Below are 26666 nucleotides of genomic sequence, written 5' to 3' on the forward strand. Positions count from 1 at the left end.
GCACTGTCTTGACAAAATAAAGCGTTTTTGTACAACTTCATATAAATAGCTGTAACTTTTGATAGAAGACTCAGACACACATATTTCTGGCTTTATCTTATACAATTCAACATCCCCCTGCTGGGCAATTAGGTTTTGCAGCTGTTTGAGCTAAGATTTTCAAGTTATTCACATAATGAAAACCTATACTTTGTTTCGGGCGAGTTCCCCATTCAAATGCATGTAAATCGTAAGAAACGCACTGTCTTGACAAAATAAAGCGTTTTTGTACAACTTCATATAAATAGCTGTAACTTTTGATAGAAGACTCAGACACACATATTTCTGGCTTTATCTTATACAATTCAACATCCCCCTGCTGGGCAATTAGGTTTTGCAGCTGTTTGAGCTAAGATTTTCAAGTTATTCACATAATGAAAACCTATACTTTGTTTCGGGCGAGTTCCCCATTCAAATGCATGTAAATCGTAAGAAACGCACTGTCTTGAGGAAATAAAGCGTTTTTGTACAACTTCATATAAATAGCTGTAACTTTTGATAGAAGACTCAGACACACATATTTCTGGCTTTATCTTATACAATTCAACATCCCCGTGCTGGGCAATTAGATTTCGCAGCTGTTTGAGCTAAGATTTTCAAGTTATTCACATAATGAAAACCTATACTTTGTTTCGGGCGAGTTTCCCATTCAAATGCATGTAGTCGTCAGAAACGCACTGTCTTGACGAAATAAAGCGTTTTTGTACAACTTCATATAAATAGCTGTAACTTTTGATAGAAGACTCAGACACACATATTTCTGGCTTTATCTTATACAATTCAACATCCCCCTGCTGGGCAATTAGGTTTTGCAGCTGTTTGAGCTAAGATTTTCAAGTTATTCACATAATGAAAACCTATACTTTGTTTCGGGCGAGTTCCCCATTCAAATGCATGTAAATCGTAAGAAACGCACTGTCTTGAGGAAATAAAGCGTTTTTGTACAACTTCATATAAATAGCTGTAACTTTTGATAGAAGACTCAGACACACATATTTCTGGCTTTATCTTATACAATTCAACATCCCCGTGCTGGGCAATTAGGTTTTGCAGCTGTTTGAGCTAAGATTTTCAAGTTATTCACATAATGAAAACCTATACTTTGTTTCGGGCGAGTTCCCCATTCAAATGCATGTAAATCGTAAGAAACGCACTGTCTTGAGGAAATAAAGCGTTTTTGTACAACTTCATATAAATAGCTGTAACTTTTGATAGAAGACTCAGACACACATATTTCTGGCTTTATCTTATACAATTCAACATCCCCGTGCTGGGCAATTAGGTTTTGCAGCTGTTTGAGCTAAGATTTTCAAGTTATTCACATAATGAAAACCTATACTTTGTTTCGGGCGAGTTTCCCATTCAAATGCATGTAGTCGTCAGAAACGCACTGTCTTGACGAAATAAAGCGTTTTTGTACAACTTCATATAAATAGCTTTAACTTTTGATAGAAGACTCAGACACACATATTTCTGGCTTTATCTTATACAATTCAACATCCCCGTGCTGGGCAATTAGGTTTTGCAGCTGTTTGAGCTAAGATTTTCAAGTTATTCACATAATGAAAACCTATACTTTGTTTCGGGCGAGTTCCCCATTCAAATGCATGTAAATCGTCAGAAACGCACTGTCTTGAGGAAATAAAGCGTTTTTGTACAACTTCATATAAATAGCTGTAACTTTTGATAGAAGACTCAGACACACATATTTCTGGCTTTATCTTATACAATTCAACATCCCCGTGCTGGGCAATTAGGTTTTGCAGCTGTTTGAGCTAAGATTTTCAAGTTATTCACATAATGAAAACCTATACTTTGTTTCGGGCGAGTTCCCCATTCAAATGCATGTAAATCGTCAGAAACGCACTGTCTTGAGGAAATAAAGCGTTTTTGTACAACTTCATATAAATAGCTGTAACTTTTGATAGAAGACTCAGACACACATATTTCTGGCTTTATCTTATACAATTCAACATCCCCCTGCTGGGCAATTAGGTTTTGCAGCTGTTTGAGCTAAGATTTTCAAGTTATTCACATAATGAAAACCTATACTTTGTTTCGGGCGAGTTCCCCATTCAAATGCATGTAAATCGTAAGAAACGCACTGTCTTGACGAAATAAAGCGTTTTTGTACAACTTCATATAAATAGCTGTAACTTTTGATAGAAGACTCAGACACACATATTTCTGGCTTTATCTTATACAATTCAACATCCCCGTGCTGGGCAATTAGGTTTTGCAGCTGTTTGAGCTAAGATTTTCAAGTTATTCACATAATGAAAACCTATACTTTGTTTCGGGCGAGTTCCCCATTCAAATGCATGTAAATCGTAAGAAACGCACTGTCTTGAGGAAATAAAGCGTTTTTGTACAACTTCATATAAATAGCTGTAACTTTTGATAGAAGACTCAGACACACATATTTCTGGCTTTATCTTATACAATTCAACATCCCCGTGCTGGGCAATTAGGTTTTGCAGCTGTTTGAGCTAAGATTTTCAAGTTATTCACATAATGAAAACCTATACTTTGTTTCGGGCGAGTTCCCCATTCAAATGCATGTAAATCGTCAGAAACGCACTGTCTTGAGGAAATAAAGCGTTTTTGTACAACTTCATATAAATAGCTGTAACTTTTAATAGAAGACTCAGACACACATATTTCTGGCTTTATCTTATACAATTCAACATCCCCGTGCTGGGCAATTAGGTTTTGCAGCTGTTTGAGCTAAGATTTTCAAGTTATTCACATAATGAAAACCTATACTTTGTTTCGGGCGAGTTTCCCATTCAAATGCATGTAGTCGTCAGAAACGCACTGTCTTGACGAAATAAAGCGTTTTTGTACAACTTCATATAAATAGCTGTAACTTTTGATAGAAGACTCAGACACACATATTTCTGGCTTTATCTTATACAATTCAACATCCCCGTGCTGGGCAATTAGGTTTTGCAGCTGTTTGAGTTAAGATTTTCAAGTTATTCACATAATGAAAACCTATACTTTGTTTCGGGCGAGTTTCCCATTCAAATGCATGTAGTCGTCAGAAACGCACTGTCTTGACGAAATAAAGCGTTTTTGTACAACTTCATATAAATAGCTTTAACTTTTGATAGAAGACTCAGACATACTTATTTCTGGCTTTATCTTATACAATTCAACATCCCCGTGCTGGGCAAACAGGTTTTGCAGCTGTTTGAGCTAAGATTTTCAAGTTATTCACATAATGAAAACCTATACTTTGTTTCGGGCGAGTTTCCCATTCAAATGCATGTAGTCGTCAGAAACGCACTGTCTTGACGAAATAAAGCGTTTTTGTACAACTTCATATAAATAGCTTTAACTTTTGATAGAAGACTCAGACACACATATTTCTGGCTTTATCTTATACAATTCAACATCCCCGTGCTGGGCAATTAGGTTTTGCAGCTGTTTGAGCTAAGATTTTCAAGTTATTCACATAATGAAAACCTATACTTTGTTTCGGGCGAGTTCCCCATTCAAATGCATGTAAATCGTCAGAAACGCACTGTCTTGAGGAAATAAAGCGTTTTTGTACAACTTCATATAAATAGCTGTAACTTTTGATAGAAGACTCAGACACACATATTTCTGGCTTTATCTTATACAATTCAACATCCCCGTGCTGGGCAATTAGGTTTTGCAGCTGTTTGAGATAAGATTTTCAAGTTATTCACATAATGAAAACCTATACTTTGTTTCGGGCGAGTTCCCCATTCAAATGCATGTAAATCGTAAGAAACGCACTGTCTTGACGAAATAAAGCGTTTTTGTACAACTTCATATAAATAGCTGTAACTTTTGATAGAAGACTCAGACACACATATTTCTGGCTTTATCTTATACAATTCAACATCCCCGTGCTGGGCAATTAGATTTCGCAGCTGTTTGAGCTAAGATTTTCAAGTTATTCACATAATGAAAACCTATACTTTGTTTCGGGCGAGTTTGCCATTCAAATGCATGTAGTCGTCAGAAACGCACTGTCTTGACGAAATAAAGCGTTTTTGTACAACTTCATATAAATAGCTGTAACTTTTGATAGAAGACTCAGACACACATATTTCTGGCTTTATCTTATACAATTCAACATCCCCGTGCTGGGCAATTAGGTTTTGCAGCTGTTTGAGCTAAGATTTTCAAGTTATTCACATAATGAAAACCTATACTTTGTTTCGGGCGAGTTCCCCATTCAAATGCATGTAAATCGTAAGAAACGCACTGTCTTGACAAAATAAAGCGTTTTTGTACAACTTCATATAAATAGCTGTAACTTTTGATAGAAGACTCAGACACACATATTTCTGGCTTTATCTTATACAATTCAACATCCCCCTGCTGGGCAATTAGGTTTTGCAGCTGTTTGAGCTAAGATTTTCAAGTTATTCACATAATGAAAACCTATACTTTGTTTCGGGCGAGTTCCCCATTCAAATGCATGTAAATCGTAAGAAACGCACTGTCTTGAGGAAATAAAGCGTTTTTGTACAACTTCATATAAATAGCTGTAACTTTTGATAGAAGACTCAGACACACATATTTCTGGCTTTATCTTATACAATTCAACATCCCCGTGCTGGGCAATTAGATTTCGCAGCTGTTTGAGCTAAGATTTTCAAGTTATTCACATAATGAAAACCTATACTTTGTTTCGGGCGAGTTTCCCATTCAAATGCATGTAGTCGTCAGAAACGCACTGTCTTGACGAAATAAAGCGTTTTTGTACAACTTCATATAAATAGCTGTAACTTTTGATAGAAGACTCAGACACACATATTTCTGGCTTTATCTTATACAATTCAACATCCCCCTGCTGGGCAATTAGGTTTTGCAGCTGTTTGAGCTAAGATTTTCAAGTTATTCACATAATGAAAACCTATACTTTGTTTCGGGCGAGTTCCCCATTCAAATGCATGTAAATCGTAAGAAACGCACTGTCTTGAGGAAATAAAGCGTTTTTGTACAACTTCATATAAATAGCTGTAACTTTTGATAGAAGACTCAGACACACATATTTCTGGCTTTATCTTATACAATTCAACATCCCCGTGCTGGGCAATTAGGTTTTGCAGCTGTTTGAGCTAAGATTTTCAAGTTATTCACATAATGAAAACCTATACTTTGTTTCGGGCGAGTTTCCCATTCAAATGCATGTAAATCGTAAGAAACGCACTGTCTTGAGGAAATAAAGCGTTTTTGTACAACTTCATATAAATAGCTGTAACTTTTGATAGAAGACTCAGACACACATATTTCTGGCTTTATCTTATACAATTCAACATCCCCGTGCTGGGCAATTAGGTTTTGCAGCTGTTTGAGCTAAGATTTTCAAGTTATTCACATAATGAAAACCTATACTTTGTTTCGGGCGAGTTCCCCATTCAAATGCATGTAAATCGTCAGAAACGCACTGTCTTGAGGAAATAAAGCGTTTTTGTACAACTTCATATAAATAGCTGTAACTTTTGATAGAAGACTCAGACACACATATTTCTGGCTTTATCTTATACAATTCAACATCCCCGTGCTGGGCAATTAGGTTTTGCAGCTGTTTGAGCTAAGATTTTCAAGTTATTCACATAATGAAAACCTATACTTTGTTTCGGGCGAGTTCCCCATTCAAATGCATGTAAATCGTAAGAAACGCACTGTCTTGACGAAATAAAGCGTTTTTGTACAACTTCATATAAATAGCTGTAACTTTTGATAGAAGACTCAGACACACATATTTCTGGCTTTATCTTATACAATTCAACATCCCCGTGCTGGGCAATTAGATTTCGCAGCTGTTTGAGCTAAGATTTTCAAGTTATTCACATAATGAAAACCTATACTTTGTTTCGGGCGAGTTTGCCATTCAAATGCATGTAGTCGTCAGAAACGCACTGTCTTGACGAAATAAAGCGTTTTTGTACAACTTCATATAAATAGCTGTAACTTTTGATAGAAGACTCAGACACACATATTTCTGGCTTTATCTTATACAATTCAACATCCCCGTGCTGGGCAATTAGGTTTTGCAGCTGTTTGAGCTAAGATTTTCAAGTTATTCACATAATGAAAACCTATACTTTGTTTCGGGCGAGTTCCCCATTCAAATGCATGTAAATCGTAAGAAACGCACTGTCTTGAGGAAATAAAGCGTTTTTGTACAACTTCATATAAATAGCTGTAACTTTTGATAGAAGACTCAGACACACATATTTCTGGCTTTATCTTATACAATTCAACATCCCCCTGCTGGGCAATTAGGTTTTGCAGCTGTTTGAGCTAAGATTTTCAAGTTATTCACATAATGAAAACCTATACTTTGTTTCGGGCGAGTTCCCCATTCAAATGCATGTAAATCGTAAGAAACGCACTGTCTTGAGGAAATAAAGCGTTTTTGTACAACTTCATATAAATAGCTGTAACTTTTGATAGAAGACTCAGACACACATATTTCTGGCTTTATCTTATACAATTCAACATCCCCGTGCTGGGCAATTAGGTTTTGCAGCTGTTTGAGCTAAGATTTTCAAGTTATTCACATAATGAAAACCTATACTTTGTTTCGGGCGAGTTCCCCATTCAAATGCATGTAAATCGTCAGAAACGCACTGTCTTGAGGAAATAAAGCGTTTTTGTACAACTTCATATAAATAGCTGTAACTTTTAATAGAAGACTCAGACACACATATTTCTGGCTTTATCTTATACAATTCAACATCCCCGTGCTGGGCAATTAGGTTTTGCAGCTGTTTGAGCTAAGATTTTCAAGTTATTCACATAATGAAAACCTATACTTTGTTTCGGGCGAGTTTCCCATTCAAATGCATGTAGTCGTCAGAAACGCACTGTCTTGACGAAATAAAGCGTTTTTGTACAACTTCATATAAATAGCTGTAACTTTTGATAGAAGACTCAGACACACATATATCTGGATTTATCTTATACAATTCAACATCCCCGTGCTGGGCAAACAGGTTTTGCAGCTGTTTGAGCTAAGATTTTCAAGTTATTCACATAATGAAAACCTATACTTTGTTTCGGGCGAGTTTCCCATTCAAATGCATGTAAATCGTCAGAAACGCACTGTCTTGACGAAATAAAGCGTTTTTGTACAACTTCATATAAATAGCTGTAACTTTTGATAGAAGACTCAGACACACATATTTCTGGCTTTATCTTATACAATTCAACATCCCCGTGCTGGGCAATTAGGTTTTGCAGCTGTTTGAGTTAAGATTTTCAAGTTATTCACATAATGAAAACCTATACTTTGTTTCGGGCGAGTTTCCCATTCAAATGCATGTAGTCGTCAGAAACGCACTGTCTTGACGAAATAAAGCGTTTTTGTACAACTTCATATAAATAGCTGTAACTTTTGATAGAAGACTCAGACACACATATTTCTGGCTTTATCTTATACAATTCAACATCCCCGTGCTGGGCAATTAGGTTTTGCAGCTGTTTGAGCTAAGATTTTCAAGTTATTCACATAATGAAAACCTATACTTTGTTTCGGGCGAGTTTCCCATTCAAATGCATGTAGTCGTCAGAAACGCACTGTCTTGACGAAATAAAGCGTTTTTGTACAACTTCATATAAATAGCTGTAACTTTTGATAGAAGACTCAGACACACATATTTCTGGCTTTATCTTATACAATTCAACATCCCCGTGCTGGGCAATTAGGTTTTGCAGCTGTTTGAGCTAAGATTTTCAAGTTATTCACATAATGAAAACCTATACTTTGTTTCGGGCGAGTTCCCCATTCAAATGCATGTAAATCGTAAGAAACGCACTGTCTTGACGAAATAAAGCGTTTTTGTACAACTTCATATAAATAGCTGTAACTTTTGATAGAAGACTCAGACACACATATTTCTGGCTTTATCTTATACAATTCAACATCCCCGTGCTGGGCAATTAGATTTCGCAGCTGTTTGAGCTAAGATTTTCAAGTTATTCACATAATGAAAACCTATACTTTGTTTCGGGCGAGTTTGCCATTCAAATGCATGTAGTCGTCAGAAACGCACTGTCTTGACGAAATAAAGCGTTTTTGTACAACTTCATATAAATAGCTGTAACTTTTGATAGAAGACTCAGACACACATATTTCTGGCTTTATCTTATACAATTCAACATCCCCCTGCTGGGCAATTAGGTTTTGCAGCTGTTTGAGCTAAGATTTTCAAGTTATTCACATAATGAAAACCTATACTTTGTTTCGGGCGAGTTCCCCATTCAAATGCATGTAAATCGTAAGAAACGCACTGTCTTGAGGAAATAAAGCGTTTTTGTACAACTTCATATAAATAGCTGTAACTTTTGATAGAAGACTCAGACACACATATTTCTGGCTTTATCTTATACAATTCAACATCCCCGTGCTGGGCAATTAGATTTCGCAGCTGTTTGAGCTAAGATTTTCAAGTTATTCACATAATGAAAACCTATACTTTGTTTCGGGCGAGTTTCCCATTCAAATGCATGTAGTCGTCAGAAACGCACTGTCTTGACGAAATAAAGCGTTTTTGTACAACTTCATATAAATAGCTGTAACTTTTGATAGAAGACTCAGACACACATATTTCTGGCTTTATCTTATACAATTCAACATCCCCCTGCTGGGCAATTAGGTTTTGCAGCTGTTTGAGCTAAGATTTTCAAGTTATTCACATAATGAAAACCTATACTTTGTTTCGGGCGAGTTCCCCATTCAAATGCATGTAAATCGTAAGAAACGCACTGTCTTGAGGAAATAAAGCGTTTTTGTACAACTTCATATAAATAGCTGTAACTTTTGATAGAAGACTCAGACACACATATTTCTGGCTTTATCTTATACAATTCAACATCCCCGTGCTGGGCAATTAGGTTTTGCAGCTGTTTGAGCTAAGATTTTCAAGTTATTCACATAATGAAAACCTATACTTTGTTTCGGGCGAGTTTCCCATTCAAATGCATGTAAATCGTAAGAAACGCACTGTCTTGAGGAAATAAAGCGTTTTTGTACAACTTCATATAAATAGCTGTAACTTTTGATAGAAGACTCAGACACACATATTTCTGGCTTTATCTTATACAATTCAACATCCCCGTGCTGGGCAATTAGGTTTTGCAGCTGTTTGAGCTAAGATTTTCAAGTTATTCACATAATGAAAACCTATACTTTGTTTCGGGCGAGTTCCCCATTCAAATGCATGTAAATCGTCAGAAACGCACTGTCTTGAGGAAATAAAGCGTTTTTGTACAACTTCATATAAATAGCTGTAACTTTTGATAGAAGACTCAGACACACATATTTCTGGCTTTATCTTATACAATTCAACATCCCCGTGCTGGGCAATTAGGTTTTGTAGCTGTTTGAGCTAAGATTTTCAAGTTATTCACATAATGAAAACCTATACTTTGTTTCGGGCGAGTTCCCCATTCAAATGCATGTAAATCGTAAGAAACGCACTGTCTTGACGAAATAAAGCGTTTTTGTACAACTTCATATAAATAGCTGTAACTTTTGATAGAAGACTCAGACACACATATTTCTGGCTTTATCTTATACAATTCAACATCCCCGTGCTGGGCAATTAGGTTTTGCAGCTGTTTGAGCTAAGATTTTCAAGTTATTCACATAATGAAAACCTATACTTTGTTTCGGGCGAGTTCCCCATTCAAATGCATGTAAATCGTAAGAAACGCACTGTCTTGACGAAATAAAGCGTTTTTGTACAACTTCATATAAATAGCTGTAACTTTTGATAGAAGACTCAGACACACATATTTCTGGCTTTATCTTATACAATTCAACATCCCCGTGCTGGGCAATTAGATTTCGCAGCTGTTTGAGCTAAGATTTTCAAGTTATTCACATAATGAAAACCTATACTTTGTTTCGGGCGAGTTTGCCATTCAAATGCATGTAGTCGTCAGAAACGCACTGTCTTGACGAAATAAAGCGTTTTTGTACAACTTCATATAAATAGCTGTAACTTTTGATAGAAGACTCAGACACACATATTTCTGGCTTTATCTTATACAATTCAACATCCCCGTGCTGGGCAATTAGGTTTTGCAGCTGTTTGAGCTAAGATTTTCAAGTTATTCACATAATGAAAACCTATACTTTGTTTCGGGCGAGTTCCCCATTCAAATGCATGTAAATCGTAAGAAACGCACTGTCTTGAGGAAATAAAGCGTTTTTGTACAACTTCATATAAATAGCTGTAACTTTTGATAGAAGACTCAGACACACATATTTCTGGCTTTATCTTATACAATTCAACATCCCCGTGCTGAGCAATTAGATTTCGCAGCTGTTTGAGCTAAGATTTTCAAGTTATTCACATAATGAAAACCTATACTTTGTTTCGGGCGAGTTTCCCATTCAAATGCATGTAGTCGTCAGAAACGCACTGTCTTGACGAAATAAAGCGTTTTTGTACAACTTCATATAAATAGCTGTAACTTTTGATAGAAGACTCAGACACACATATTTCTGGCTTTATCTTATACAATTCAACATCCCCGTGCTGGGCAATTAGGTTTTGCAGCTGTTTGAGCTAAGATTTTCAAGTTATTCACATAATGAAAACCTATACTTTGTTTCGGGCGAGTTCCCCATTCAAATGCATGTAAATCGTAAGAAACGCACTGTCTTGAGGAAATAAAGCGTTTTTGTACAACTTCATATAAATAGCTGTAACTTTTGATAGAAGACTCAGACACACATATTTCTGGCTTTATCTTATACAATTCAACATCCCCGTGCTGGGCAATTAGATTTCGCAGCTGTTTGAGCTAAGATTTTCAAGTTATTCACATAATGAAAACCTATACTTTGTTTCGGGCGAGTTCCCCATTCAAATGCATGTAAATCGTAAGAAACGCACTGTCTTGACAAAATAAAGCGTTTTTGTACAACTTCATATAAATAGCTGTAACTTTTGATAGAAGACTCAGACACACATATTTCTGGCTTTATCTTATACAATTCAACATCCCCCTGCTGGGCAATTAGGTTTTGCAGCTGTTTGAGCTAAGATTTTCAAGTTATTCACATAATGAAAACCTATACTTTGTTTCGGGCGAGTTCCCCATTCAAATGCATGTAAATCGTAAGAAACGCACTGTCTTGAGGAAATAAAGCGTTTTTGTACAACTTCATATAAATAGCTGTAACTTTTGATAGAAGACTCAGACACACATATTTCTGGCTTTATCTTATACAATTCAACATCCCCGTGCTGGGCAATTAGATTTCGCAGCTGTTTGAGCTAAGATTTTCAAGTTATTCACATAATGAAAACCTATACTTTGTTTCGGGCGAGTTTCCCATTCAAATGCATGTAGTCGTCAGAAACGCACTGTCTTGACGAAATAAAGCGTTTTTGTACAACTTCATATAAATAGCTTTAACTTTTGATAGAAGACTCAGACATACATATTTCTGGCTTTATCTTATACAATTCAACATCCCCGTGCTGGGCAAACAGGTTTTGCAGCTGTTTGAGCTAAGATTTTCAAGTTATTCACATAATGAAAACCTATACTTTGTTTCGGGCGAGTTCCCCATTCAAATGCATGTAAATCGTCAGAAACGCACTGTCTTGAGGAAATAAAGCGTTTTTGTACAACTTCATATAAATAGCTGTAACTTTTGATAGAAGACTCAGACACACATATTTCTGGCTTTATCTTATACAATTCAACATCCCCGTGCTGGGCAATTAGGTTTTGCAGCTGTTTGAGCTAAGATTTTCAAGTTATTCACATAATGAAAACCTATACTTTGTTTCGGGCGAGTTCCCCATTCAAATGCATGTAAATCGTAAGAAACGCACTGTCTTGACGAAATAAAGCGTTTTTGTACAACTTCATATAAATAGCTGTAACTTTTGATAGAAGACTCAGACACACATATTTCTGGCTTTATCTTATACAATTCAACATCCCCGTGCTGGGCAATTAGGTTTTGCAGCTGTTTGAGCTAAGATTTTCAAGTTATTCACATAATGAAAACCTATACTTTGTTTCGGGCGAGTTCCCCATTCAAATGCATGTAAATCGTAAGAAACGCACTGTCTTGACGAAATAAAGCGTTTTTGTACAACTTCATATAAATAGCTGTAACTTTTGATAGAAGACTCAGACACACATATTTCTGGCTTTATCTTATACAATTCAACATCCCCGTGCTGGGCAATTAGGTTTTGCAGCTGTTTGAGCTAAGATTTTCAAGTTATTCACATAATGAAAACCTATACTTTGTTTCGGGCGAGTTCCCCATTCAAATGCATGTAAATCGTAAGAAACGCACTGTCTTGAGGAAATAAAGCGTTTTTGTACAACTTCATATAAATAGCTGTAACTTTTGATAGAAGACTCAGACACACATATTTCTGGCTTTATCTTATACAATTCAACATCCCCGTGCTGGGCAAACAGGTTTTGCAGCTGTTTGAGCTAAGATTTTCAAGTTATTCACATAATGAAAACCTATACTTTGTTTCGGGCGAGTTTCCCATTCAAATGCATGTAAATCGTCAGAAACGCACTGTCTTGACGAAATAAAGCGTTTTTGTACAACTTCATATAAATAGCTGTAACTTTTGATAGAAGACTCAGACACACATATTTCTGGCTTTATCTTATACAATTCAACATCCCCGTGCTGGGCAATTAGGTTTTGCAGCTGTTTGAGTTAAGATTTTCAAGTTATTCACATAATGAAAACCTATACTTTGTTTCGGGCGAGTTCCCCATTCAAATGCATGTAAATCGTAAGAAACGCACTGTCTTGAGGAAATAAAGCGTTTTTGTACAACTTCATATAAATAGCTGTAACTTTTGATAGAAGACTCAGACACACATATTTCTGGCTTTATCTTATACAATTCAACATCCCCGTGCTGGGCAATTAGGTTTTGCAGCTGTTTGAGCTAAGATTTTCAAGTTATTCACATAATGAAAACCTATACTTTGTTTCGGGCGAGTTTCCCATTCAAATGCATGTAGTCGTCAGAAACGCAGTGTCTTGACGAAATAAAGCGTTTTTGTACAACTTCATATAAATAGCTTTAACTTTTGATAGAAGACTCAGACATACATATTTCTGGCTTTATCTTATACAATTCAACATCCCCGTGCTGGGCAAACAGGTTTTGCAGCTGTTTGAGCTAAGATTTTCAAGTTATTCACATAATGAAAACCTATACTTTGTTTCGGGCGAGTTCCCCATTCAAATGCATGTAAATCGTCAGAAACGCACTGTCTTGAGGAAATAAAGCGTTTTTGTACAACTTCATATAAATAGCTGTAACTTTTGATAGAAGACTCAGACACACATATTTCTGGCTTTATCTTATACAATTCAACATCCCCGTGCTGGGCAATTAGATTTCGCAGCTGTTTGAGCTAAGATTTTCAAGTTATTCACATAATGAAAACCTATACTTTGTTTCGGGCGAGTTTCCCATTCAAATGCATGTAGTCGTCAGAAACGCACTGTCTTGACGAAATAAAGCGTTTTTGTACAACTTCATATAAATAGCTGTAACTTTTGATAGAAGACTCAGACACACATATTTCTGGCTTTATCTTATACAATTCAACATCCCCGTGCTGGGCAATTAGGTTTTGCAGCTGTTTGAGCTAAGATTTTCAAGTTATTCACATAATGAAAACCTATACTTTGTTTCGGGCGAGTTCCCCATTCAAATGCATGTAAATCGTAAGAAACGCACTGTCTTGACGAAATAAAGCGTTTTTGTACAACTTCATATAAATAGCTGTAACTTTTGATAGAAGACTCAGACACACATATTTCTGGCTTTATCTTATACAATTCAACATCCCCGTGCTGGGCAAACAGGTTTTGCAGCTGTTTGAGCTAAGATTTTCAAGTTATTCACATAATGAAAACCTATACTTTGTTTCGGGCGAGTTTCCCATTCAAATGCATGTAAATCGTAAGAAACGCACTGTCTTGACGAAATAAAGCGTTTTTGTACAACTTCATATAAATAGCTGTAACTTTTGATAGAAGACTCAGACACACATATTTCTGGCTTTATCTTATACAATTCAACATCCCCGTGCTGGGCAATTAGGTTTTGCAGCTGTTTGAGCTAAGATTTTCAAGTTATTCACATAATGAAAACCTATACTTTGTTTCGGGCGAGTTTCCCATTCAAATGCATGTAAATCGTAAGAAACGCACTGTCTTGAGGAAATAAAGCGTTTTTGTACAACTTCATATAAATAGCTGTAACTTTTGATAGAAGACTCAGACACACATATTTCTGGCTTTATCTTATACAATTCAACATCCCCGTGCTGGGCAATTAGGTTTTGCAGCTGTTTGAGCTAAGATTTTCAAGTTATTCACATAATGAAAACCTATACTTTGTTTCGGGCGAGTTTCCCATTCAAATGCATGTAAATCGTAAGAAACGCACTGTCTTGAGGAAATAAAGCGTTTTTGTACAACTTCATATAAATAGCTGTAACTTTTGATAGAAGACTCAGACACACATATTTCTGGCTTTATCTTATACAATTCAACATCCCCGTGCTGGGCAATTAGGTTTTGCAGCTGTTTGAGCTAAGATTTTCAAGTTATTCACATAATGAAAACCTATACTTTGTTTCGGGCGAGTTCCCCATTCAAATGCATGTAAATCGTAAGAAACGCACTGTCTTGACGAAATAAAGCGTTTTTGTACAACTTCATATAAATAGCTGTAACTTTTGATAGAAGACTCAGACACACATATTTCTGGCTTTATCTTATACAATTCAACATCCCCGTGCTGGGCAATTAGGTTTTGCAGCTGTTTGAGCTAAGATTTTCAAGTTATTCACATAATGAAAACCTATACTTTGTTTCGGGCGAGTTTCCCATTCAAATGCATGTAAATCGTAAGAAACGCACTGTCTTGAGGAAATAAAGCGTTTTTGTACAACTTCATATAAATAGCTGTAACTTTTAATAGAAGACTCAGACACACATATTTCTGGCTTTATCTTATACAATTCAACATCCCCGTGCTGGGCAATTAGGTTTTGCAGCTGTTTGAGCTAAGATTTTCAAGTTATTCACATAATGAAAACCTATACTTTGTTTCGGGCGAGTTTCCCATTCAAATGCATGTAGTCGTCAGAAACGCACTGTCTTGACGAAATAAAGCGTTTTTGTACAACTTCATATAAATAGCTGTAACTTTTGATAGAAGACTCAGACACACATATATCTGGATTTATCTTATACAATTCAACATCCCCGTGCTGGGCAAACAGGTTTTGCAGCTGTTTGAGCTAAGATTTTCAAGTTATTCACATAATGAAAACCTATACTTTGTTTCGGGCGAGTTTCCCATTCAAATGCATGTAAATCGTCAGAAACTCACTGTCTTGACGAAATAAAGCGTTTTTGTACAACTTCATATAAATAGCTGTAACTTTTGATAGAAGACTCAGACACACATATTTCTGGCTTTATCTTATACAATTCAACATCCCCGTGCTGGGCAATTAGGTTTTGCAGCTGTTTGAGTTAAGATTTTCAAGTTATTCACATAATGAAAACCTATACTTTGTTTCGGGCGAGTTTCCCATTCAAATGCATGTAGTCGTCAGAAACGCACTGTCTTGACGAAATAAAGCGTTTTTGTACAACTTCATATAAATAGCTTTAACTTTTGATAGAAGACTCAGACATACATATTTCTGGCTTTATCTTATACAATTCAACATCCCCGTGCTGGGCAAACAGGTTTTGCAGCTGTTTGAGCTAAGATTTTCAAGTTATTCACATAATGAAAACCTATACTTTGTTTCGGGCGAGTTTCCCATTCAAATGCATGTAGTCGTCAGAAACGCACTGTCTTGACGAAATAAAGCGTTTTTGTACAACTTCATATAAATAGCTTTAACTTTTGATAGAAGACTCAGACACACATATTTCTGGCTTTATCTTATACAATTCAACATCCCCGTGCTGGGCAATTAGGTTTTGCAGCTGTTTGAGCTAAGATTTTCAAGTTATTCACATAATGAAAACCTATACTTTGTTTCGGGCGAGTTCCCCATTCAAATGCATGTAAATCGTAAGAAACGCACTGTCTTGAGGAAATAAAGCGTTTTTGTACAACTTCATATAAATAGCTGTAACTTTTGATAGAAGACTCAGACACACATATTTCTGGCTTTATCTTATACAATTCAACATCCCCGTGCTGGGCAATTAGGTTTTGCAGCTGTTTGAGCTAAGATTTTCAAGTTATTCACATAATGAAAACCTATACTTTGTTTCGGGCGAGTTCCCCATTCAAATGCATGTAAATCGTAAGAAACGCACTGTCTTGACGAAATAAAGCGTTTTTGTACAACTTCATATAAATAGCTGTAACTTTTGATAGAAGACTCAGACACACATATTTCTGGCTTTATCTTATACAATTCAACATCCCCGTGCTGGGCAATTAGGTTTTGCAGCTGTTTGAGCTAAGATTTTCAAGTTATTCACATAATGAAAACCTATACTTTGTTTCGGGCGAGTTCCCCATTCAAATGCATGTAAATCGTAAGAAACGCACTGTCTTGACGAAATAAAGCGTTTTTGTACAACTTCATATAAATAGCTGTAACTTTTGATAGAAGACTCAGACACACATATTTCTGGCTTTATCTTATACAATTCAACATCCCCGTGCTGGGCAATTAGATTTCGCAGCTGTTTGAGCTAAGATTTTCAAGTTATTCACATAATGAAAACCTATACTTTGTTTCGGGCGAGTTTGCCATTCAAATGCATGTAGTCGTCAGAAACGCACTGTCTTGACGAAATAAAGCGTTTTTGTACAACTTCATATAAATAGCTGTAACTTTTGATAGAAGACTCAGACACACATATTTCTGGCTTTATCTTATACAATTCAACATCCCCGTGCTGGGCAATTAGGTTTTGCAGCTGTTTGAGCTAAGATTTTCAAGTTATTCACATAATGAAAACCTATACTTTGTTTCGGGCGAGTTCCCCATTCAAATGCATGTAAATCGTAAGAAACGCACTGTCTTGACAAAATAAAGCGTTTTTGTACAACTTCATATAAATAGCTGTAACTTTTGATAGAAGACTCAGACACACATATTTCTGGCTTTATCTTATACAATTCAACATCCCCCTGCTGGGCAATTAGGTTTTGCAGCTGTTTGAGCTAAGATTTTCAAGTTATTCACATAATGAAAACCTATACTTTGTTTCGGGCGAGTTCCCCATTCAAATGCATGTAAATCGTAAGAAACGCACTGTCTTGACAAAATAAAGCGTTTTTGTACAACTTCATATAAATAGCTGTAACTTTTGATAGAAGACTCAGACACACATATTTCTGGCTTTATCTTATACAATTCAACATCCCCCTGCTGGGCAATTAGGTTTTGCAGCTGTTTGAGCTAAGATTTTCAAGTTATTCACATAATGAAAACCTATACTTTGTTTCGGGCGAGTTCCCCATTCAAATGCATGTAAATCGTAAGAAACGCACTGTCTTGAGGAAATAAAGCGTTTTTGTACAACTTCATATAAATAGCTGTAACTTTTGATAGAAGACTCAGACACACATATTTCTGGCTTTATCTTATACAATTCAACATCCCCGTGCTGGGCAATTAGATTTCGCAGCTGTTTGAGCTAAGATTTTCAAGTTATTCACATAATGAAAACCTATACTTTGTTTCGGGCGAGTTTCCCATTCAAATGCATGTAGTCGTCAGAAACGCACTGTCTTGACGAAATAAAGCGTTTTTGTACAACTTCATATAAATAGCTGTAACTTTTGATAGAAGACTCAGACACACATATTTCTGGCTTTATCTTATACAATTCAACATCCCCCTGCTGGGCAATTAGGTTTTGCAGCTGTTTGAGCTAAGATTTTCAAGTTATTCACATAATGAAAACCTATACTTTGTTTCGGGCGAGTTCCCCATTCAAATGCATGTAAATCGTAAGAAACGCACTGTCTTGAGGAAATAAAGCGTTTTTGTACAACTTCATATAAATAGCTGTAACTTTTGATAGAAGACTCAGACACACATATTTCTGGCTTTATCTTATACAATTCAACATCCCCGTGCTGGGCAATTAGGTTTTGCAGCTGTTTGAGCTAAGATTTTCAAGTTATTCACATAATGAAAACCTATACTTTGTTTCGGGCGAGTTTCCCATTCAAATGCATGTAAATCGTAAGAAACGCACTGTCTTGAGGAAATAAAGCGTTTTTGTACAACTTCATATAAATAGCTGTAACTTTTGATAGAAGACTCAGACACACATATTTCTGGCTTTATCTTATACAATTCAACATCCCCGTGCTGGGCAATTAGGTTTTGCAGCTGTTTGAGCTAAGATTTTCAAGTTATTCACATAATGAAAACCTATACTTTGTTTCGGGCGAGTTCCCCATTCAAATGCATGTAAATCGTAAGAAACGCACTGTCTTGAGGAAATAAAGCGTTTTTGTACAACTTCATATAAATAGCTGTAACTTTTGATAGAAGACTCAGACACACATATTTCTGGCTTTATCTTATACAATTCAACATCCCCGTGCTGGGCAATTAGGTTTTGCAGCTGTTTGAGCTAAGATTTTCAAGTTATTCACATAATGAAAACCTATACTTTGTTTCGGGCGAGTTTCCCATTCAAATGCATGTAAATCGTAAGAAACGCACTGTCTTGAGGAAATAAAGCGTTTTTGTACAACTTCATATAAATAGCTGTAACTTTTGATAGAAGACTCAGACACACATATTTCTGGCTTTATCTTATACAATTCAACATCCCCGTGCTGGGCAATTAGGTTTTGCAGCTGTTTGAGCTAAGATTTTCAAGTTATTCACATAATGAAAACCTATACTTTGTTTCGGGCGAGTTTCCCATTCAAATGCATGTAGTCGTCAGAAACGCACTGTCTTGACGAAATAAAGCGTTTTTGTACAACTTCATATAAATAGCTGTAACTTTTGATAGAAGACTCAGACACACATATTTCTGGCTTTATCTTATACAATTCAACATCCCCGTGCTGGGCAATTAGGTTTTGCAGCTGTTTGAGCTAAGATTTTCAAGTTATTCACATAATGAAAACCTATACTTTGTTTCGGGCGAGTTCCCCATTCAAATGCATGTAAATCGTAAGAAACGCACTGTCTTGACAAAATAAAGCGTTTTTGTACAACTTCATATAAATAGCTGTAACTTTTGATAGAAGACTCAGACACACATATTTCTGGCTTTATCTTATACAATTCAACATCCCCGTGCTGGGCAATTAGGTTTTGCAGCTGTTTGAGCTAAGATTTTCAAGTTATTCACATAATGAAAACCTATACTTTGTTTCGGGCGAGTTCCCCATTCAAATGCATGTAAATCGTAAGAAACGCACTGTCTTGAGGAAATAAAGCGTTTTTGTACAACTTCATATAAATAGCTGTAACTTTTGATAGAAGACTCAGACACACATATTTCTGGCTTTATCTTATACAATTCAACATCCCCGTGCTGGGCAATTAGATTTCGCAGCTGTTTGAGCTAAGATTTTCAAGTTATTCACATAATGAAAACCTATACTTTGTTTCGGGCGAGTTTCCCATTCAAATGCATGTAGTCGTCAGAAACGCACTGTCTTGACGAAATAAAGCGTTTTTGTACAACTTCATATAAATAGCTGTAACTTTTGATAGAAGACTCAGACACACATATTTCTGGCTTTATCTTATACAATTCAACATCCCCCTGCTGGGCAATTAGGTTTTGCAGCTGTTTGAGCTAAGATTTTCAAGTTATTCACATAATGAAAACCTATACTTTGTTTCGGGCGAGTTCCCCATTCAAATGCATGTAAATCGTAAGAAACGCACTGTCTTGAGGAAATAAAGCGTTTTTGTACAACTTCATATAAATAGCTGTAACTTTTGATAGAAGACTCAGACACACATATTTCTGGCTTTATCTTATACAATTCAACATCCCCGTGCTGGGCAATTAGGTTTTGCAGCTGTTTGAGCTAAGATTTTCAAGTTATTCACATAATGAAAACCTATACTTTGTTTCGGGCGAGTTTCCCATTCAAATGCATGTAAATCGTAAGAAACGCACTGTCTTGAGGAAATAAAGCGTTTTTGTACAACTTCATATAAATAGCTGTAACTTTTGATAGAAGACTCAGACACACATATTTCTGGCTTTATCTTATACAATTCAACATCCCCCTGCTGGCCAATTAGGTTTTGCAGCTGTTTGAGCTAAGATTTTCAAGTTATTCACATAATGAAAACCTATACTTTGTTTCGGGCGAGTTTCCCATTCAAATGCATGTAGTCGTCAGAAACGCACTGTCTTGACGAAATAAAGCGTTTTTGTACAACTTCATATAAATAGCTTTAACTTTTGATAGAAGACTCAGACATACATATTTCTGGCTTTATCTTATACAATTCAACATCCCCCTGCTGGGCAAACAGGTTTTGCAGCTGTTTGAGCTAAGATTTTCAAGTTATTCACATAATGAAAACCTATACTTTGTTTCGGGCGAGTTCCCCATTCAAATGCCTGTAAATCGTCAGAAACGCACTGTCTTGAGGAAATAAAGCGTTTTTGTACAACTTCATATAAATAGCTGTAACTTTTGATAGAAGACTCAGACACACATATTTCTGGCTTTATCTTATACAATTCAACATCCCCGTGCTGGGCAATTAGGTTTTGCAGCTGTTTGAGCTAAGATTTTCAAGTTATTCACATAATGAAAACCTATACTTTGTTTCGGGCGAGTTCCCCATTCAAATGCATGTAAATCGTAAGAAACGCACTGTCTTGACGAAATAAAGCGTTTTTGTACAACTTCATATAAATAGCTGTAACTTTTGATAGAAGACTCAGACACACATATTTCTGGCTTTATCTTATACAATTCAACATCCCCGTGCTGGGCAATTAGGTTTTGCAGCTGTTTGAGCTAAGATTTTCAAGTTATTCACATAATGAAAACCTATACTTTGTTTCGGGCGAGTTTCCCATTCAAATGCATGTAAATCGTAAGAAACGCACTGTCTTGAGGAAATAAAGCGTTTTTGTACAACTTCATATAAATAGCTGTAACTTTTGATAGAAGACTCAGACACACATATTTCTGGCTTTATCTTATACAATTCAACATCCCCGTGCTGGGCAATTAGGTTTTGCAGCTGTTTGAGCTAAGATTTTCAAGTTATTCACATAATGAAAACCTATACTTTGTTTCGGGCGAGTTCCCCATTCAAATGCATGTAAATCGTAAGAAACGCACTGTCTTGAGGAAATAAAGCGTTTTTGTACAACTTCATATAAATAGCTGTAACTTTTGATAGAAGACTCAGACACACATATTTCTGGCTTTATCTTATACAATTCAACATCCCCGTGCTGGGCAATTAGATTTCGCAGCTGTTTGAGCTAAGATTTTCAAGTTATTCACATAATGAAAACCTATACTTTGTTTCGGGCGAGTTTCCCATTCAAATGCATGTAGTCGTCAGAAACGCACTGTCTTGACGAAATAAAGCGTTTTTGTACAACTTCATATAAATAGCTGTAACTTTTGATAGAAGACTCAGACACACATATTTCTGGCTTTATCTTATACAATTCAACATCCCCGTGCTGGGCAATTAGGTTTTGCAGCTGTTTGAGCTAAGATTTTCAAGTTATTCACATAATGAAAACCTATACTTTGTTTCGGGCGAGTTCCCCATTCAAATGCATGTAAATCGTAAGAAACGCACTGTCTTGACAAAATAAAGCGTTTTTGTACAACTTCATATAAATAGCTGTAACTTTTGATAGAAGACTCAGACACACATATTTCTGGCTTTATCTTATACAATTCAACATCCCCCTGCTGGGCAATTAGGTTTTGCAGCTGTTTGAGCTAAGATTTTCAAGTTATTCACATAATGAAAACCTATACTTTGTTTCGGGCGAGTTCCCCATTCAAATGCATGTAAATCGTAAGAAACGCACTGTCTTGAGGAAATAAAGCGTTTTTGTACAACTTCATATAAATAGCTGTAACTTTTGATAGAAGACTCAGACACACATATTTCTGGCTTTATCTTATACAATTCAACATCCCCGTGCTGGGCAATTAGATTTCGCAGCTGTTTGAGCTAAGATTTTCAAGTTATTCACATAATGAAAACCTATACTTTGTTTCGGGCGAGTTTCCCATTCAAATGCATGTAGTCGTCAGAAACGCACTGTCTTGACGAAATAAAGCGTTTTTGTACAACTTCATATAAATAGCTGTAACTTTTGATAGAAGACTCAGACACACATATTTCTGGCTTTATCTTATACAATTCAACATCCCCGTGCTGGGCAATTAGATTTCGCAGCTGTTTGAGCTAAGATTTTCAAGTTATTCACATAATGAAAACCTATACTTTGTTTCGGGCGAGTTTCCCATTCAAATGCATGTAGTCGTCAGAAACGCACTGTCTTGACGAAATAAAGCGTTTTTGTACAACTTCATATAAATAGCTGTAACTTTTGATAGAAGACTCAGACACACATATTTCTGGCTTTATCTTATACAATTCAACATCCCCCTGCTGGGCAATTAGGTTTTGCAGCTGTTTGAGCTAAGATTTTCAAGTTATTCACATAATGAAAACCTATACTTTGTTTCGGGCGAGTTCCCCATTCAAATGCATGTAAATCGTAAGAAACGCACTGTCTTGAGGAAATAAAGCGTTTTTGTACAACTTCATATAAATAGCTGTAACTTTTGATAGAAGACTCAGACACACATATTTCTGGCTTTATCTTATACAATTCAACATCCCCGTGCTGGGCAATTAGGTTTTGCAGCTGTTTGAGCTAAGATTTTCAAGTTATTCACATAATGAAAACCTATACTTTGTTTCGGGCGAGTTTCCCATTCAAATGCATGTAAATCGTCAGAAACGCACTGTCTTGAGGAAATAAAGCGTTTTTGTACAACTTCATATAAATAGCTGTAACTTTTGATAGAAGACTCAGACACACATATTTCTGGCTTTATCTTATACAATTCAACATCCCCGTGCTGGGCAAACAGGTTTTGCAGCTGTTTGAGCTAAGATTTTCAAGTTATTCACATAATGAAAACCTATACTTTGTTTCGGGCGAGTTCCCCATTCAAATGCCTGTAAATCGTCAGAAACGCACTGTCTTGAGGAAATAAAGCGTTTTTGTACAACTTCATATAAATAGCTGTAACTTTTGATAGAAGACTCAGACACACATATTTCTGGCTTTATCTTATACAATTCAACATCCCCGTGCTGGGCAATTAGGTTTTGCAGCTGTTTGAGCTAAGATTTTCAAGTTATTCACATAATGAAAACCTATACTTTGTTTCGGGCGAGTTCCCCATTCAAATGCATGTAAATCGTAAGAAACGCACTGTCTTGACGAAATAAAGCGTTTTTGTACAACTTCATATAAATAGCTGTAACTTTTGATAGAAGACTCAGACACACATATTTCTGGCTTTATCTTATACAATTCAACATCCCCGTGCTGGGAAATTAGGTTTTGCAGCTGTTTGAGCTAAGATTTTCAAGTTATTCACATAATGAAAACCTATACTTTGTTTCGGGCGAGTTCCCCATTCAAATGCATGTAAATCGTAAGAAACGCACTGTCTTGACGAAATAAAGCGTTTTTGTACAACTTCATATAAATAGCTGTAACTTTTGATAGAAGACTCAGACACACATATTTCTGGCTTTATCTTATACAATTCAACATCCCCGTGCTGGGCAATTAGGTTTTGCAGCTGTTTGAGCTAAGATTTTCAAGTTATTCACATAATGAAAACCTATACTTTGTTTCGGGCGAGTTCCCCATTCAAATGCATGTAAATCGTAAGAAACGCACTGTCTTGACGAAATAAAGCGTTTTTGTACAACTTCATATAAATAGCTGTAACTTTTGATAGAAGACTCAGACACACATATTTCTGGCTTTATCTTATACAATTCAACATCCCCGTGCTGGGCAATTAGGTTTTGCAGCTGTTTGAGCTAAGATTTTCAAGTTATTCACATAATGAAAACCTATACTTTGTTTCGGGCGAGTTTCCCATTCAAATGCATGTAGTCGTCAGAAACGCACTGTCTTGACGAAATAAAGCGTTTTTGTACAACTTCATATAAATAGCTTTAACTTTTGATAGAAGACTCAGACATACATATTTCTGGCTTTATCTTATACAATTCAACATCCCCGTGCTGGGCAAACAGGTTTTGCAGCTGTTTGAGCTAAGATTTTCAAGTTATTCACATAATGAAAACCTATACTTTGTTTCGGGCGAGTTCCCCATTCAAATGCATGTAAATCGTAAGAAACGCACTGTCTTGAGGAAATAAAGCGTTTTTGTACAACTTCATATAAATAGCTGTAACTTTTGATAGAAGACTCAGACACACATATTTCTGGCTTTATCTTATACAATTCAACATCCCCGTGCTGGGCAAACAGGTTTTGCAGCTGTTTGAGCTAAGATTTTCAAGTTATTCACATAATGAAAACCTATACTTTGTTTCGGGCGAGTTCCCCATTCAAATGCATGTAAATCGTCAGAAACGCACTGTCTTGAGGAAATAAAGCGTTTTTGTACAACTTCATATAAATAGCTGTAACTTTTGATAGAAGACTCAGACACACATATTTCTGGCTTTATCTTATACAATTCAACATCCCCGTGCTGGGCAATTAGGTTTTGCAGCTGTTTGAGCTAAGATTTTCAAGTTATTCACATAATGAAAACCTATACTTTGTTTCGGGCGAGTTCCCCATTCAAATGCATGTAAATCGTAAGAAACGCACTGTCTTGACGAAATAAAGCGTTTTTGTACAACTTCATATAAATAGCTGTAACTTTTGATAGAAGACTCAGACACACATATTTCTGGCTTTATCTTATACAATTCAACATCCCCGTGCTGGGCAATTAGGTTTTGCAGCTGTTTGAGCTAAGATTTTCAAGTTATTCACATAATGAAAACCTATACTTTGTTTCGGGCGAGTTTCCCATTCAAATGCATGTAGTCGTCAGAAACGCACTGTCTTGACGAAATAAAGCGTTTTTGTACAACTTCATATAAATAGCTGTAACTTTTGATAGAAGACTCAGACACACATATTTCTGGATTTATCTTATACAATTCAACATCCCCGTGCTGGGCAAACAGGTTTTGCAGCTGTTTGAGCTAAGATTTTCAAGTTATTCACATAATGAAAACCTATACTTTGTTTCGGGCGAGTTCCCCATTCAAATGCATGTAAATCGTCAGAAACGCTCTGTGTTGACGAAATAAAGCGTTTTTGTACAACTTCATATAAATAGCTGTAACTTTTGATAGAAGACTCAGACACACATATTTCTGGCTTTATCTTATACAATTCAACATCCCCGTGCTGGGCAATTAGGTTTTGCAGCTGTTTGAGCTAAGATTTTCAAGTTATTCACATAATGAAAACCTATACTTTGTTTCGGGCGAGTTCCCCATTCAAATGCATGTAAATCGTAAGAAACGCACTGTCTTGACGAAATAAAGCGTTTTTGTACAACTTCATATAAATAGCTGTAACTTTTGATAGAAGACTCAGACACACATATTTCTGGCTTTATCTTATACAATTCAACATCCCCGTGCTGGGCAATTAGGTTTTGCAGCTGTTTGAGCTAAGATTTTCAAGTTATTCACATAATGAAAACCTATACTTTGTTTCGGGCGAGTTCCCCATTCAAATGCATGTAAATCGTAAGAAACGCACTGTCTTGACGAAATAAAGCGTTTTTGTACAACTTCATATAAATAGCTGTAACTTTTGATAGAAGACTCAGACACACATATTTCTGGCTTTATCTTATACAATTCAACATCCCCGTGCTGGGCAATTAGGTTTTGCAGCTGTTTGAGCTAAGATTTTCAAGTTATTCACATAATGAAAACCTATACTTTGTTTCGGGCGAGTTTCCCATTCAAATGCATGTAAATCGTAAGAAACGCACTGTCTTGAGGAAATAAAGCGTTTTTGTACAACTTCATATAAATAGCTGTAACTTTTGATAGAAGACTCAGACACACATATTTCTGGCTTTATCTTATACAATTCAACATCCCCGTGCTGGGCAATTAGGTTTTGCAGCTGTTTGAGCTAAGATTTTCAAGTTATTCACATAATGAAAACCTATACTTTGTTTCGGGCGAGTTCCCCATTCAAATGCATGTAAATCGTAAGAAACGCACTGTCTTGACGAAATAAAGCGTTTTTGTACAACTTCATATAAATAGCTGTAACTTTTGATAGAAGACTCAGACACACATATTTCTGGCTTTATCTTATACAATTCAACATCCCCGTGCTGGGCAATTAGGTTTTGCAGCTGTTTGAGCTAAGATTTTCAAGTTATTCACATAATGAAAACCTATACTTTGTTTCGGGCGAGTTCCCCATTCAAATGCATGTAAATCGTAAGAAACGCACTGTCTTGAGGAAATAAAGCGTTTTTGTACAACTTCAT

This window comes from Perissodus microlepis, chromosome 5, assembly GCF_051167445.1.
Source record: "Perissodus microlepis isolate ML-2025 ecotype Zambia chromosome 5, ASM5116744v1, whole genome shotgun sequence".
Taxonomy (NCBI): domain Eukaryota; kingdom Metazoa; phylum Chordata; class Actinopteri; order Cichliformes; family Cichlidae; genus Perissodus; species Perissodus microlepis.